The sequence below is a fragment of the Leuciscus leuciscus genome (genome assembly GCF_965113295.1).
Source record: "Leuciscus leuciscus genome assembly, chromosome: 18".
Lineage (NCBI taxonomy): Eukaryota > Metazoa > Chordata > Actinopteri > Cypriniformes > Leuciscidae > Leuciscus > Leuciscus leuciscus.
In genome coordinates, this window is record NC_138742.1 from 38,332,656 (window position 1) to 38,349,100 (window position 16,445).

Here is a 16,445-nt window from a genome sequence, read left to right on the forward strand (position 1 = left end):
TCTAATCTAACATATTGTATTGGATAACAACATGTTACACTCACCCGGGGGAGGGCGACTGTCGTAATCGTGCTCCTGCACCAGCAGCGCGGCATCAGCACTCTCCATTTCTGCTTCCTCCTGTACACAACAGACACCTCTTTTTGCCGTCCGTGTCTGGCGTAATTGAACTTCTCCCCAGTTGTTCCAAGCAAATCGGGAAGGCACGGCCTGCGGTGTAAGATAATTACGACCGGACTCTCTAACACGGACTTCATCCTCCGTGAAGTGCTTAGAACACAAAAAAGTGCTGCCTTTCCTGACTGTAAACGTCGGCCCCTCCTCTCTTCGTATAGCCCAAATCCAACGCCTTTTAAACATATCATCGCAAGGAAAGCTGTGGAACGATAAATACGGTTGTTTCTTTTTAGAGTTGCAACATAAAGGTGCGCAACAAGTCTGACTGCTTTTAGTCTCCGCCATTGTTCTCCGACTGCTACTGCTAGCGCTTTCACCGGAAATGAGTTTACCCTACTTCCGGTCTCGGCGGCCATTTTTGTGAAATAGGCCTATAATACTCCATATATGGAACATGAAGAAGAGACATAATCATGTGACCTTCAAGGACGTCACTGATAGCAGCTACACACAAAGCTAACACAGAGATCGCTGTAATATGCAGATACAGACGTTTTGAAGACAATAAACATGATTGCAAATGATATTTGATATTTGAGTGTTCTTCAAGCAATGCCAGGTATTTTTATAATAATAGATTATATTTATAATGTAATGCTAATCGATATAGACTTTATCATCGTGCATACTATAAATAATATATTTTCTTTCTGATTTTTTTTTATCTGAAGCCAAATTAGATCACAGAAGATTATTTAAAACAATCGACTTGCGTTATAAAATAAGTTTGAAGCACAAACATAGTTTTAATCTCATAAATGGTCGTGTATTGATGGTGTGCTAAGCTAACATGCTAGCTAGCTCAGGTGCACCTGTCACCTAGAAGTTATTCTTTTATGGGTTTTTTTTCTAAATAGTAATGCTTTTCTGAAATGTTTTAGTGCATTTGATACAGTTTCAAATATAAGTGAGAACTTTGATAAAATAAATTAGGGATTGAAACCCTATGAATAGCCTGTGAATAGCCAGTCGTTAGTAACTATAATGCAGACAAAAGATATGCATATTTAGATCCATAACCAGGCTGGAGAGGTGTGTGAATGTGTACTGGGGAGACTGAGACTGAATGGGGCTCGTTTGCACCACAAAACAATAGAGACAATAGACTGAATAGATGACTTAGATGATGACTAAACATCAGTAGCATTTTTAGAGTCTAATCAAAATAAAGTAATTTGACATGATCTTGAAAAACATTTAACCAAATACAGAGTTTTAGACTTATCATTTTCAGATTTTAAATATAACATGGTCACACATATGGCTTTAGCTGCAGTGCATTTCTAGATTGCTCCAGGGCCCACTTCAATTTTATTTTCATGAATATGTTTAATAAAAATAAATTTCTAATAACTTTACAAAACTTTGAAGCTATTTAAAAAATGTTTTTTTCATTATGACAATAATTAATTCTACATTTACAATAAACTACCAGGTGTCAGCTTTCAAATGAGATCATACTTGTGCTTTTAGTGCAAAGGGTTCATGAACTGTATCTGTTTCAGTTTGGGTATGTCATTTCTGGGGATTTTTCAAAAGTGGCGTTGCAGCTTAACAGGTTAAGCGTGAGAGAAGAGTGTGAGTTCCCATGAGTGTGTGAGTTCCGTCAAAGGAGAACAAACACTTAGTTCGTGGAGAGGCAGCGGATGCGAGGACGTTAGGTGCACCGGTGCGGCCTAGGAAAAATTTTAGTCGCACCCTTACAAAATTTGGTCGCACTCTAGAGCCCTGGCTTAGGAAAAGGCGCATTCAAGAGTCATCAGAGCCATTCGGACTGCCTACTAGTGTTAAACATAGGGAGACAGATTAATAACAGCAGTATTTAATCACTTAAATGCATTAATCATTTTAAAGGCAGCAACCTAGCTTCTTAGATTATCCTCAGTGAATTTAGATCACAACCATACATTCAGTGTACTGTTACTTCTGTAGCCGGAGCCATCAGCCCTGTTTTATGGTGGAGGCTAAAATGAGACAAAGTCACTGGTCCTAAAATAAACAAGTTCAAAACAGTATTATTTTAAAGACTTCTTTAAAGTCTTTCAGTTTTACTTTTAAAACATTTTAAGTACAAATTGCCCTTTGAATGGCAATGATTTCCTTTAACATCTCTGTGTCTATGATTTTCAACTGAAACACTGTGCTTTACACAGGCTCAGACAACAGCTTTCAGCTGACATTGAATGAGAGAGAGACTCTTGAGGCATTCAGGACTGATACACTGCATTCTCAAAAACTTTTAACTTCAGACTTTATCTACCATCTTAAGGCATCTTTTCCATAAATTACATGTATTGTAATTTAGACATTACAAATTTCCACCCAGAATGAGTCTCTGTTGCACTGAAACTGTGGCAGTTTCAGTCACAGCACATACCAGATTCAGATAAGCAAACCTGTTTTGGCCAATTCACAATCTTCTTTTGAACCCAAAACATCAGCTGTTAGCTCTTTTCATAGTCAACAACAAGCTTTTGTTTAATCAAATGCCTTTTTATACATTTTACATTTTGCAACTGTTAATCCTGTAACACTGCTTCTGCTTATTTTATCTTAAAGAAATAATAATATTCTAGTTCTTAATAACGTTTCAAATTTAATTTCAATTTTAGTTGTCAGGTTTTCAATTACCATAATTTAATACCTGACTTCAATGTTTTCTCTAGGAGTTTATCAATCTGCTTCTATGATTCATACTAACTTTTGAGGCTGCGCTCTCTGCTTGTCATACATTTTATGATTATCACTATAAATCATTCGTTAGATTTGTCTCTCTATATCATCTAAAACCTTATCAAAGCGTTTCATTCAAAACACAATCATCCTTTTAGTGACCGGTACTTTTAAAATATTTTGCAACTCATTTAGCTCATCTGTAATTTTACGTCAACCGGTACTTTTTATAGTTCTTTTCCTTTCAAAAGGAATTCCTTACACTTAATATCTTTCAATCTTCTTAACAACTTTCAAAAGTTTATCTATCAACTTTCTTTTCTCCCTCATTTACTTTTACAGTCATACAGTGGGCATTTTACAGTCACTGAATGACCTCGCTGACCGCAGTAAAACACTCTCTGTTATTCTACCTACAATCACTGTGATCTTTCTAACATCTCCACCCTACTTTACACCCCTGAAGCAGTGTGTTCTTATTCAGGAAATGCAAACAGAGCCACTGATAAGTTCTCTGCATTTTCCCCCACTGTCCCAGCTGCAAATTCAATTACAATAGCCGAATCATAATCTTCATCATATTAACATTGATCTACTTTCTAACCCATATCAACACAGACTTTTCTTTAAATTTGTGTTATTTTGGCACTTTCTTTGTTTGGAGCCAGTCAAGTTACTGTTTATTTTTCCAATCAGAATCAAACTTTTACAAAAACATAATCTGCAAATCTCTTTAAACTGAGAGCTTCAGAGCAGAGCTGCTTACAGCATTTGCTCTCTTTTGTATCAGGACTATTCAGTTACTCTTCATACAGTATAAAGAAATTTAGCATGTCATTAATTTCATTAACACTGGTTTGATAGCTTATTCTTCTATCAAATGGTTAGTATGCAGATTTAACTTAAAATTATCATTATTCCTCAGTCCCACTTATCTCTATTGTTTCACAGAAACCACAAAATTCCTCAAATCTTGTTCTCAGTCTCTAAATTACACAGACAGCTATCCTAGCCGCTTGCACCTTCAACTCTTGTTATAAAAAATATGGCAATCTATTCTTAAATAACCTTGTTTTCATAACATTAATACAATAAAGCATATTCACATCATTATTATTGGCAGAACATTAATTTTCATAAGCGACATGGAAAATCAAAATATTCTAAGCGGGTTTCACAAAGTTTCTGATTAACTTTAGTCACACGTGTCTAGGGAAATTATCTCCAACCCATAATAATTTCCTTTATAAATGTCCTTGTCTTTCAATGACTTAATTTCAACAAAATATCTGACTTTGTACATTATTGATTTCCAAAATCTTTGGACATAGCTGTCTTTACATCTATATAATTGTGTTATCATCAACAACACTGATTACAAATCACGTACATATTAACATCCGGAAGCTGGGTTGAACAAGCAAGCGCTGTTGCTATACTCCCAGCATAGCTGGACCCTTTAGGTTCAAAAGACAATGGTTGTCAAAATAAACATCATTTCAATAAAAATTTTATCTCTAAAATATAGAATTTATCCCGTTCTGCTTAATGAAACATTCCTTATCTTTATATCATGTTAATCCCTGTTAATCATACTCAATGCCTTATTTTTATCTAAAACTCACTTTTCATACCATTTCAACTTAATTTGACTTGATCAGGCGTTCATAAATAGTTCCATGAACTCTATCGTTCCCTACACAGTTCCTTCTGTATCTGTTCTGTTCTATCTGCAATCCAACAATTCACTGTTTGTAATTTTCATCAGGAAAAACATTCTATCTTTCCCTACATTCAAGTTCCATATCGACTCTGTTCTCCTTTATCTGCTTCTTTCCCATCCAACAATTCACTGTCCGTTCACAGTTTTACACTCATGAACAAACTACAACAACCCTTTCTGACTCTCATTCAATACCGTAGATAGTGCACACACATTTTCTTTCCAGAAAATCTAATTATTTCTGATTTGACAGAAAAATTGTATATTTTACTGTTAGATGACCCCATTTTTGGCTGAATCCCCTTTCTGGATTTAACTCTCTTGACACGTGTCTTACTAGTCCGTCAAACGTCTTCAACAGACCCGATTTTTTCACCCAAAATCGGCCAGGTTTTAGCAAATATGCTCTGTGATTATCTGTGATTATGGTTTTACTCAAAATCTTCTCATGAGCACTTTCTAGCGCTCGATTAACCCTCTGGGGACCAAGCTGTTTTTGGGGCCCTTGAGATGTTCTGACATGCTCTGACATTTGTGCTTTTTTCAGTTATTTATAAACATGTTAATGGCAAAGGTGTAAATTCACTCTATATAGCACAAACAGGCCTACCATAATATGCGAGCAACATGTATGTAGATGTTTGTATTTTTAAGAGAATAATGTTTATGCGTGGTTGTTTAAAAAAATAAAAATGAAAGTTGCTGAAATAAGACCACAAAACTCATACAAAATATGTGCCCACAAGACTTTTGACTAATGGATGTTGTCCCTTTCAGTTCTAGCTTCAAAATTATGTGAAAATAGTCTTGCTTTATCGTTCACAAAAAAAAATACATTGATTTAAATGGTGTAAAACAGGTTTTGCTTGGAAAGCCAATATGCGAGGGGGAGGAGTAGTTTACACCTTAGTCCCACCCACTCTGCATAATGACTCTGCATAATTAGCCATTCATTCAGGTGTGACACTGACTGAGCCACAATGAAAGGACAAAATATATATTTTGAAGAAGACTTATATTGACCATTTAAGATTTTGCTTACATCTATCTTGTAAATATGTTTTGCTATTTTATTAAAAAGGTTACAATTACAACAATAATTACAATTTCAGCAATATTTCTGCAAAAAAGTACTCTTTCTTTGTAAAAAAAAAAAAAAAAAGATTATAGGCCTACATTTTATCATATGTATTCATTAGTTTGAATATAGCCAACATTGGAACATCTTAGTCTATGACTTTATTTTTGACAAAATAGTATTTTATATATATGAGCAGAAAAGCTTATTTGATGTGACAGTATATTCTACAGTAAAAACTGTACCCAAATCTAGTCAACAAAATGTTGTCTTTCATACTTCGCCTGACTGTAACGCAGTAACTGTAACTGTAAAAGCAGTTTATTCTTTCACACACAGACGCGCGATTCATATTTAGGCTAAACAGTCTTTACAAATATGTACCCTTCATTCATCTCACAGAAACGCTATTCATATTATAGAAACGCGATTCATCTTTTTGTTTACATAAGCCTACAACGTTATTCCATAACGTTATTCCACATTAACACTTGAGAAAGGATAACTTAGCCTACCTCACTCCTCAGCGGGATCTGCTCCTCATATCAGCACGGAAAATTTTCTCCATAAGGTAGGCTATATTATGCCTCTTTGTTTACAGCTGATGTGGGGGCGTTTCACAGACTGAAATGGTTCTCAGAATTTGCGTTTGAATAGCACGCGCTCTCCGGGGCGTGGTCAAATTACTGTGAATCATCTCGTAATGAGCTCGACTGGAGTCGCTCTCTTTTTATACAGATTACAGAAGCTGATAATATTTGTTTTTTATATAAATTACTTCATTTAAAAGCTGCGATCTCAAGCTTTATGCCCGTGGGTCTGTTTGCCTGTTTGACTGAATTTTCGCGGAGTTATAGATAATTTTCGAACGCGTTTCAAATGGGAGTTTACTGACAGAGAGAAGGCAGAAATAGCATCATGTTAGTTTTTCTTTATTTGTCAAAAAGCAAAACACTTTATTTGTATTGTGAGTATACAGAAAAAAAATAGAAACTGAACAGGATCGATTGATGTATTACACGAAAATGAAAGATCAAAATTAACAGAGCATTTTGTGTTTATTTTTCATTGCTAAAAAAAAAAACGAGCAAAACGCGCGGGCGCGTTTTTGGTCCCCAGAGGGTTAATTCTGGTTTACAATTAATTAATCTGGTGTGGCTCTTCCGTCCACTTTTACCAGATTTTTGGGTTACAGAGATTTTGAGCAAAATTAATCAATCATCACCTGTGATTATCTGAATCACCAGTGGCACTTCCGTCCACCAACGAGCTGGGTTTGGTGGAAAACCGGTCTGAATCTGTCAGATCAGTTTCTCCCTCAAAAAACTCCCTCTGCTCGTACCAAAAGCAAACTCAGCCAACATGGTTCACGTTCACTCACAATTATCAAATTGCACCACACAAATAAAAAATAAAATAATTTAACTGTCTCTTACCCGAGATGCTTTTACTGCCTCCGAGTTCTTTCTGAATCCAGTGGGTTCCTCCTGGCCCTGATAGCAGTCTCTCAATTCGGCGAGGTAAGACTAAAGCCTTTTGTGCTTTAGGGTGATCAGTCCGTCAATCTGCTTTCTCAGGGCCAGAAGAAACCTCATGGATCCCACTTCTGACACCAATTTGTTGAGGCAAAAACAAATAACTAACAAAACAGCATCAGGCATAAGAGACATCAGGATTCAAATTGTCCTTAAAAGATATTTATTTCTTGCAAGAAATGTTCCCAGCTTCTTTATAGTGTTCTTTTTCAAAAGCTATCTCTTACAGCCCCCACTAAACAAAAGGCACAGAGGAACCCCTGTGGCTCCCCTAACCCCCTAATCTTCTCACCTCTGAGTCACACACACATCCTTGCAGCTGTACCAATATCATAAAAGAAACTCAAAATACAGCCAAAGAACGCATGGCATTCGTTTGTTAAATCATTGAAAATAAAATACAAAGAAAAGATGAATTTTTCCACAACACTATTTAACTTTACCATTGTATGGTTAGACTAGATCGAGCGCTGACTTTTTATGTTTGACTGAATTGTTTGCTTTATTTGTATAGCTTCTTGTAACTTTACCTTTTACTTATACTTTTATAATAGCTAATATTGATAAAACTGAAATTTAACAAAAAGAGACTGGGTTGAGTTTTGTCATTTTAAATTTTAATACAACGAATATGATCTGTAATGTTGTTTACTGCAACATCTGTTGTTTAGTACAAATGCACACATATTGCCTGGACCATATTAAAATGTTTAATATTTTTATATTATATTTAAAACGAAAAGAGGCAGGTTTATGTTTTATATTTCGTTTTGTTATAAATAGGCAAACGTTATGTGCAGTGAATATAATCAATACGTGTTGCCTGAACCACATTTGTGTGGCTATAATGTTTAAGATTTCTTTAAATGAAAACGAAAAGAGTTAGTGTGGTGTTTTATAACATATTTCGTTGCCTAAAATATACACAGAGATAACCGGAGTAGCAGAGCGAGCTGAGTGACGCGCGCTGCGTTAGAAGGTGGGCGGGGTTAGGATTTCCCAAGATTTTCCAAGATGGCGCCGCCCATACCCCCCATAAACGGCTTCAAACCCGTTCTTCAGAAAGTCTATTGGTGACGTCACAGACGCTTTGTCCATATTTTTTACAGTCTATGGCTCAAACATAGATATGTATAACCATAATGTTTAATATTTTGGAGCGCGCTGTGGGTTTGAATGTATCATATTTTGGAGCGCGCTGTGGGTTTGAATGTATCATATTTTGGAGCGCGCTGTGGGTTTGAATGTATCATATTTTGGAGCGCGCTGTGGGTTTGAATGTATCATATTTTGTGGCGATTGCGTTTGAAAGGAAAAATGCACCAAACATTAGGCTTTATGTTTTTACTATTATCTCATTTCATATCATCATAACGAATGGAAACATTTGAAGTAACATAAGATAATCAATATATTTTTCTATAGCATTGTTACTGAAATCTTTTGGAAGATTTATAGGCTGCTATAGGTTATTGTTATAATTATTTTATGCAGTACTGCGCATAGCTTATGCCTACAAGGCACAACAAACATGGTGTTCATTATATTATATATTGTTGGAAACATTGTGTGTGTGTGTGTGTGTGTGTGTGTGTGTGTGTGTGTGTGTGTGTGTATTCTGTGAATTTTAAAAAGCAATTTTAACCAGAAAAATCTAAAATGTATTCCCAAAATCGTGCAGGCCTAGTTTCTCTTGATACCAGTATGTTCACTTTTTTTTTCTTTTCTTTCAGGGACCAGATGCAACTGAGTCCTGCTGACTTCAACATTCACATGAGTCTCTGTACATGAACATGGTAAAGTGAAAATCAAACACCTTGGAAATGAAAGGTATGTACAATGTTTTTAGGAATGGCACAAAGGTCTCTGTCTTTGGATCATTGTTTTCAATGTGCTCTTTTGTCATTTGTATTTTTGGATTGTGTTGTGTTGTAAATAAATCCAAACAATCTAAAAGCCATTCTTTTTTAAATCTCCTCATTCTTTGTGCAAGGTTGCTCTGAATGACAGGGCCTGATCACTCCTAATAGGGCAGTTAGGGGAGTGTCTTTGTCTTTCTCAGGTGTTAAAAGCTTACATATTCATGAGATGATCACGCCTCTTCGCATATGGCTTTGTCACACAAAACACGTCTTAGAAATTTTAAATCAATATATTGTCTTATCTGAATGAGCAGTCAGGGTGATTTTCACATAGTTTTGGAGCAAACAGTCAGGGTGATTTTCACATAGTTTTGGAGCAAATATTCTAGGCTACGTCATACAATTTTCAAAAGTCTTGTGAAGAAATAATCAGTATGGGTTTCATGGCCTTATTTCAGTGACAATTTTTTGGGGGATATTTAATTTAATTTTATCAATCAATAAATTCCTCTTGAAACAAACTTTGTTGTATTATTTTAATTTAATACTGTGAAGCTGCTTTGATACAATCTGTATTGTGAAAAGCGCTATACAAATAAACTTGACTTGACAATTTTTGGGGGTATTTTCACAAACCACGCATAAATGTCATTATCTCAAAACTACAAACTTTTACATACATGCTGCTGATATATTATTGTAGCAGAGTTTGTGCTGAATACAGTGTAATAAGACTTTAGCCATGACAATGTCACAAGTAACAGAAATAAGCACAAATGTCAGAGCATGTCAGAACACCTCCAGGGCCAGAAAACAGCTCAGACCTCAGAGGGTTAATATTGTCTAATGTCTTTGTCAAAATAGTTTGATCATCAACATGTTTTAAATAACTGCAATTATGCACTAAAGTTGTGTCCTACAACATGCGCACAACCCTGTTACTGAAATCTGTGTAGTCCTGTTGAGGAAGATAAAAAACAGTTGAGTCACATGAGGAAATTACGTCATCAAGCCATTTGCTAACACCATGGCTAGAGCAAAGGTAAGGCTTTTCTTCTATTTTTCATTTGTTTGCAATCTTTTCAGCTTTGATTGAGTGTGCCTCTCTAACCAATGCAATCCTGTTTCCCATGAGCTGGTTTGAAGCACATTGGCTGATCTCAGCCCTCAGCTGGACGTTGAACGTGAAGAAGCTCAGCTAGGTAAGAGATCTGAAAGTTAACACTAAGATTTTAAAATCCATTCTATAACAAACAGGGAGGGTTCAGTTTAGGGTTAGGGTTAACACAACCCTTCTATCCCTAACCCTCGTTAAAAACTATTAAAAGTGCTGTTTCAGTGCTCTGACCAAGTTGGAAACCAGACTAAAACTTTTCATAAACTATTTTACTCTAAAAAACGTACTCGGTTACCTAACGTAACCTCTGTTCTCTCTAGAGAGGGAACGAGTATTGCGTAAGTTTAGCTTACGCTACGGGTAAAGTCATCTTTTCTCGAGATATGAAGCAAAAAATTATCCTTAATTTTTATATCTTGTCAACGCAGTGCGGCAGCAAGCAGACCTAGAGCGGGCAGTCTAGCGTGCTCATAGGCTGCTCTGCGGCAACTGCAGCAGCCTATCACTGAGCCCTTGGCGTGACGTCACGCCCAATGAGCGCGAGCAGCGCGCCTACGCGTCACGGCCCGAGGCGGGGCGTGGCAGAGGGTATAAATATGGGCTGAGAGGCTGCTTTCACTGGTTTTTGTCGCAGAAGCGAGTGAGCTCGTGGCGCGAGCACGGCGGGTTACGCAATACTCGTTCCCTCTCTAGAGAGAACAGAGGTTACGTTAGGTAACCGAGTACGTTCTCTTACGAGAGGTTCTCTCGTATTGCGTAAGTTTAGCTTACGCTACGGGAACTCCCTTGTCAACGCCGTGCGCGCCCGGCATCCACTGAATGAGTCTCAGGGAAGCCCGGGGAACACGAGAGTGTGAGCCAGGCGGCCAATGATATGGCTAGCGCAAGTACATAAGCACATAGTAGGGGTAACAGAACGGCGCGGCCGGTCTGACTAACCAACCCTTATATTGTACAGCTCAACCAGGAGGGCTAAATCAAACAGCAGTAGCCCGCGCACAGAAGTGGGCCGGCCTACGCGAGATTTAGACTGATAAAAGTTTAGCCTGCAGGGCGGGAACTTCTAGATTGTAAAATCTAATGAATGTAGACGGGGAGGCCCAGCCCGCCGCCGTACAAATGTCGTGAATAGAAATTCCGCTAGTCCAAGCCCATGACGAGGCCATGCCTCTAGTAGAGTGGGCTCTGATGCCCAAAGGGCATTGCAGGTCTTTAGACGCATAAGCAGCTGCAATAGCGTCCACTATCCATCTGGACAGAGTGTGTTTCGAGGCGGCGAGACCCTTGGTGCGCCCACCAAACGAAACGAAAAGCTGCTCCGAGCGCCTCATGGCGGCGGAGCGCGTAATGTAATTTCTCAGCGCTCTGACAGGGCAAAGGAGATTACTGTCAACTTCGCTGCCGGTAGCCGGCAAAGCTGAGAGAGAAATGACCTGTGCTCTGAAGGGTGTGCCCAACACTTTGGGGACATAACCGTGTCTCGGTTTGAGAATGACTTTAGAGTCATTAGGTCCGAACTCGAGACATGCCGCGTTAACTGATAACGCATGCAGGTCACCCACACGTTTGACTGAAGACAGGGCTATCAGAAAAACGGTTTTGAGCGTGAGGTATTTCATATCCACAGTTTCCATGGGTTCAAAGGGATGCGCTTTCATGGCCTCTAAGACCAGGGAAAGATCCCAAATAGGAACCGAGGGGGGTCGCGGGGGGTTCATCCTCCTAGCTCCTCTAAGGAAGCGGATAATGAACTCATTCCTCCCTAATGCGCGGCCCAGCGCCGAGTCGGAAAAAGCTGATATGGCCGCAACATATACTTTGAGCGTGGAGGGGGACCTGCCCATGTCCAACAGCTCTTGGAGGAAACAAAGCACACGCGACACCTCACATGTTTGTGGATCCAGCCCTTGGGCGGTGCACCATTTATTAAACACAGACCATTTAGATGTGTAGAGCCGTCTCGTAGAGGGAGCTCTAGACTGTGTGATCGTGTTCACAACCCCTATTGGCAAGTCAACGGGTAACCGTTGACTATCCATACATGCAGAGACCAGCGCTCTGGATGAGGATGCCAGATCGAGCCGCGGGCTTGAGAGAGAAGGTCTCTTCTCACCGGTATCGGCCAGGGGGGTGTGTCCGCCAGCCGTATTAGATCTGGGAACCAAGTTTGATTCTCCCAATACGGGGCTATGAGGAGCACCGTGTGGCGCGCTTCCCTGATTCTCCCGATGACTTGTGGCAGCAAAGAGACAGGGGGAAAAGCGTAAAGCGGGCCGCTGGGCCAGGTTTGGGCCAGCGCGTCCTCGCTCTTGGAAAAGAACCGTGGGCAGTGCGCGTTGTCTTTTGACGCAAAGAGGTCGACTTCCGCTCTGCCGAAACGGCGCCACAGCAACTGGACTGTTTGGGGATGCAAAGACCACTCCCCCAGGGGAACATTGTCCCTGGACAGTCTGTCTGGACCCTCGTTCAGGAGACCCGGCACATGCGCGGCTCTCAGCGAGCGCAGTGAGTGCTGAGTCCACACAAGGAGGCGTTCCGCCAGGGCGCAGAGTGTTTTGGATCTGACACCGCCCTGACGGTTCACATAGGCTACCACTGACATGTTGTCCGTGCGGACTAGTACATGGTGGCCCTGTAGGTATGGGAGGAAGTGCTTGAGCGCTTTCTCGACCGCCAGCATCTCCAGACAGTTTATATGAAGGTGACTCTCCTGGTCTGACCAAGGGCCATAGACCGGTCTGCCCTCTAATAGCGCTCCCCAACCTAGGTTGGACGCATCTGTCGAGACAACTTTCCGGTGCGAGACAACTCCCATCGTCACTCCCGTGCGATACCATTCGGCTGCTAGCCAGGGCTGCAGGGCTGAAACACAGCCATGATCCACTCTGACTCGTAAGCGGCCGGCCGTCCAGGCTCGGTGAGGCACTCGCGCTTTCAGCCAGCGTTGAAGCGGGCGCATGCGCAGTAAGCCCAGCTGGAGCACTGCTGCAGCTGAGGCCATATGCCCCAGGACTCGCTGGAATGTCCTCAGCGGAACCTGACTGCCCGTCTGGAAAGACGCGGCGAGATGTCGAATGCGGCGCGCGCGCTGCTCTGACAATCTGGCCGTCATAGCCACCGAGTCCAGTTCTATTCCGAGAAAGGAAGTCGACTGGCGGGGCAGTAATGAGCTCTTGGTCCAGTTGACCGAGAGACCCAAGCATTCCAGATGGCTGAGAAGCGCTGTTCTGTGAGACAAAAGCTCTGCCTCTGACTGCGCGAGGACTAGCCAGTCGTCCAGATAATTCAGTATCCGCATTCCTTGTCTCCTCAGGGGAGAGAGAGCCGCGTCCATGCACTTCGTAAATGTACGGGGTGCTAAAGATAGACCGAACGGCAGGACGGTGTACTGATATACCCGACCGTCGAAGGCGAATCTCAAGAATGGCCTGTGACGGGGTATTATCTGAATCTGAAAATATGCGTCCTTTAGATCGAGAGAGATGAACCAGTCTCCCGGGCGAATTTGCACGAGGATTTGTCTGGTTGTGATCATTTTGAACGGCCGTCTCATGAGAGCTTTGTTCAAATGTCTCAGATCTAAAATAGGTCTCAGCGCTCCGTCCTTCTTGGGTACGAGGAAATAACGGCTGTAAAAGCCCGACTCGCTCTGAGAAGGATGCACCTGTTCTATAGCCCCTTTGTGCAGCAGCTTTGCTATTTCTGCCTGAAGCAGATGCGCTACTTCTGTATTCACTCTCGTCTCTGTCCGTGCTAGAAAGCGCGGGGGACGGCGAGCGAATTGAAGCGAATAGCCGTGCATTATAGTATTCAGCACCCATTCTGACACGCCCTGGATAGCTTGCCATGCTTTCGCACACATAGCTAGGGGTCGAATGATCTCTGGGTTCGGATCGCCGCGCTGGGCGGGATGGGGAACCTCTATCAGAGAGGACGGGGCGGCGCGCGCGCTGCCGGTGCTCGAATATGGGGGCTCGCGAACAATGGTGACTGGCTGTACAGCACATAACGGCTCGGTCACTGGGGACGGGCACATTTTGATGCTAGAAACCCGTGGCGCGAGAGCGGCATGAGGTTTAACGTGTTTGATAGTAAGTGCGCGCGCTCGTGAGCGGGCACAGGGCTTACATATGCAACACGGCCAGTGTAAGGGAGCTTTAGAGGATCTGCGTCCCGGGATAACTGTGTGACAGAGCGGGCAGTGGGTAGGTGTGGGCACGGAAGAGCGGGCACATTCTCTACCTTTAGCACTCGAGCGGCGCGGGCCCGCTTTATGAGAGTGCGCTCTGTGAGCGTTACCGGGGAGATCGTGTTTGTGTGTAGTGGTGAGCACTGGGGCGTGGGCACAAATTCTACACTCATGACACCTTCGGCGTGAGCCGGAAAACCCGAAACCATACTCTTTATGAGATTTCTCTGGGTCGCCGTGAAAACGGCGTTTGTGTGCAGGCGAGAGAGTTGTATTACTGGCTCGTTGGCTGCGATGTAAGCTGCTGCAGTAGCCTTTTCTAAGGGGACTGGCAGAGCTGGGCGCTTTGATGGCGGTCCGGCCGCAGCGGGACTCAGCCATCTTTTCCTCCTTGCAGCCGCTAGGAGGACTTCGCGGGCTCAGGCTTGAGCGTCACCTTGGGCCGGGGTCCCCGGGGGGGAGGCGGTTTGTGACGGCTGGTTGAGCGCGACCTAGGGCGGCCGCCCTGTCGTCGCTGCGAAGACGGAGGCTGGGCAGAGCGCTGAGAAGAGTTCCGTGCAGGAGGCTGCTGAGAGCGGCCTGCAGAAGAGCTCGAGCGGCGGGGCAGGAAGAGATTCATCGCCTGCGACGCCTTCTGCACCTCCGAGAAGCGATCGCCGATCCCGGCGACCGCTGGGCCGAACAGGCTGGTGGGAGAGAGCGGTGCGTTGAGGAACACTGAACGCTCGGATTCGCTCATATCCGCCAACGTCAACCAAAGGTGCCTTTCGGTGACGGTGAGCGAGGCCATAGATCTCCCGATGGCTTGTGCAGCGGACTTTGTGGCGCCAAGGGAGAGGTCCGTCGCGCTACGCAGGTCCGTGAGAACGGCGCGATCCGGGCCTTTCTCGTCCAGCTCTCGGAGGAGATCGGCCTGGAGGATCTGGAGCACAGCCATGGAATGCAGGGCGGAAGCAGCCTGGCCGGCGGCGGAGAAGGCGCGGCCGACGAGTGCTGATGTGGTCCTGCAGGCCTTGGACGGCAGGGCAGACTTTGAGCGCCATCTGGCGGATGGCGGGCAAAGGTGCGTTGCCACAGCATCTTCCACCGGGGGAATTTGAGTATATCCCTTCTCGGCGGCCCCGTCCACTTGGGAGAGGGTCGAGGAGACCGGTGAGCGGAGTCTAGCGGAGAATGGGGCGTTCCACGACTTAGAGAGCTCAGTGTGGAGCTCAGGCAGGAAGGGTGCTGACCTAGAGGCAGGCGCTGGGCGGCGGCTAGGCAGAAAACACCCGTCAAGTCGGTTAGGCGCGGGCGCCCTCGGTGGGGACCAGTCGAGTCCCAATTGTTCAACCGCTTTGGTGAGGAGGCGGAGCAGTTCCGCGTCGACACTGGCGCGGGACCGGCTAGACTCCTGTGCAGAGGAGGTGGAGCGGAGAGATCCAGACCACTCCTCGCTGTCCGAGGCCAGGATAGAGCAGCTGTCCGTTAAAACAGCGTCGTCCGCTTCATCCCCCGAGGCGACGGCAGTGCGGGCGAAGGCCGGCCGCTGCGCGTCGGGAAGGGGGGGAGGAGATGGAGATAGCGAGGCTCACGGGAGGGGCTCCGGCGAGCGCTCAGCTGCTGCTGCGGGTTCCGGTGGCCTCTGAGAGCGGCGCTTCTTCTTGCGCGGCCCGGTGGAGGCAGACGGTGAGACAGCTGGAGCGTCGAACAAGGCGAGTCGAGCCCGCAGGGTCGACATCGGCAGTTCTTCGCACATTTCACAGCCGCCCGCCGCGAGGGCGAGGGCGGCGTGGTCCGGTCCCAGGCAGAGAGTGCAGATAACATGGCGGTCTCTGTCGCTGAGCGGAGCTTTACATGAAATACAATGCATTATTGAAAAGGATATGTTTCGCCGGATAGCGAAGCAGGCAGGGATAGCTGAAGGCGGCGAAGGCGGCCGGCTTCCTCAGGCAGAATCCTCGGCTTGCAAAGCGCTGGTTTCAACGGCGGCTTCCTCAGAGATCAGCGATGCCTAGAGCTTCGCTGAAGAGACAAAAATCAGTGAAAGCAGCCTCTCAGCCCATATTTATACCCTCTGCCACGCCCCGCCTCGGGCCGTGACGCGTAGGC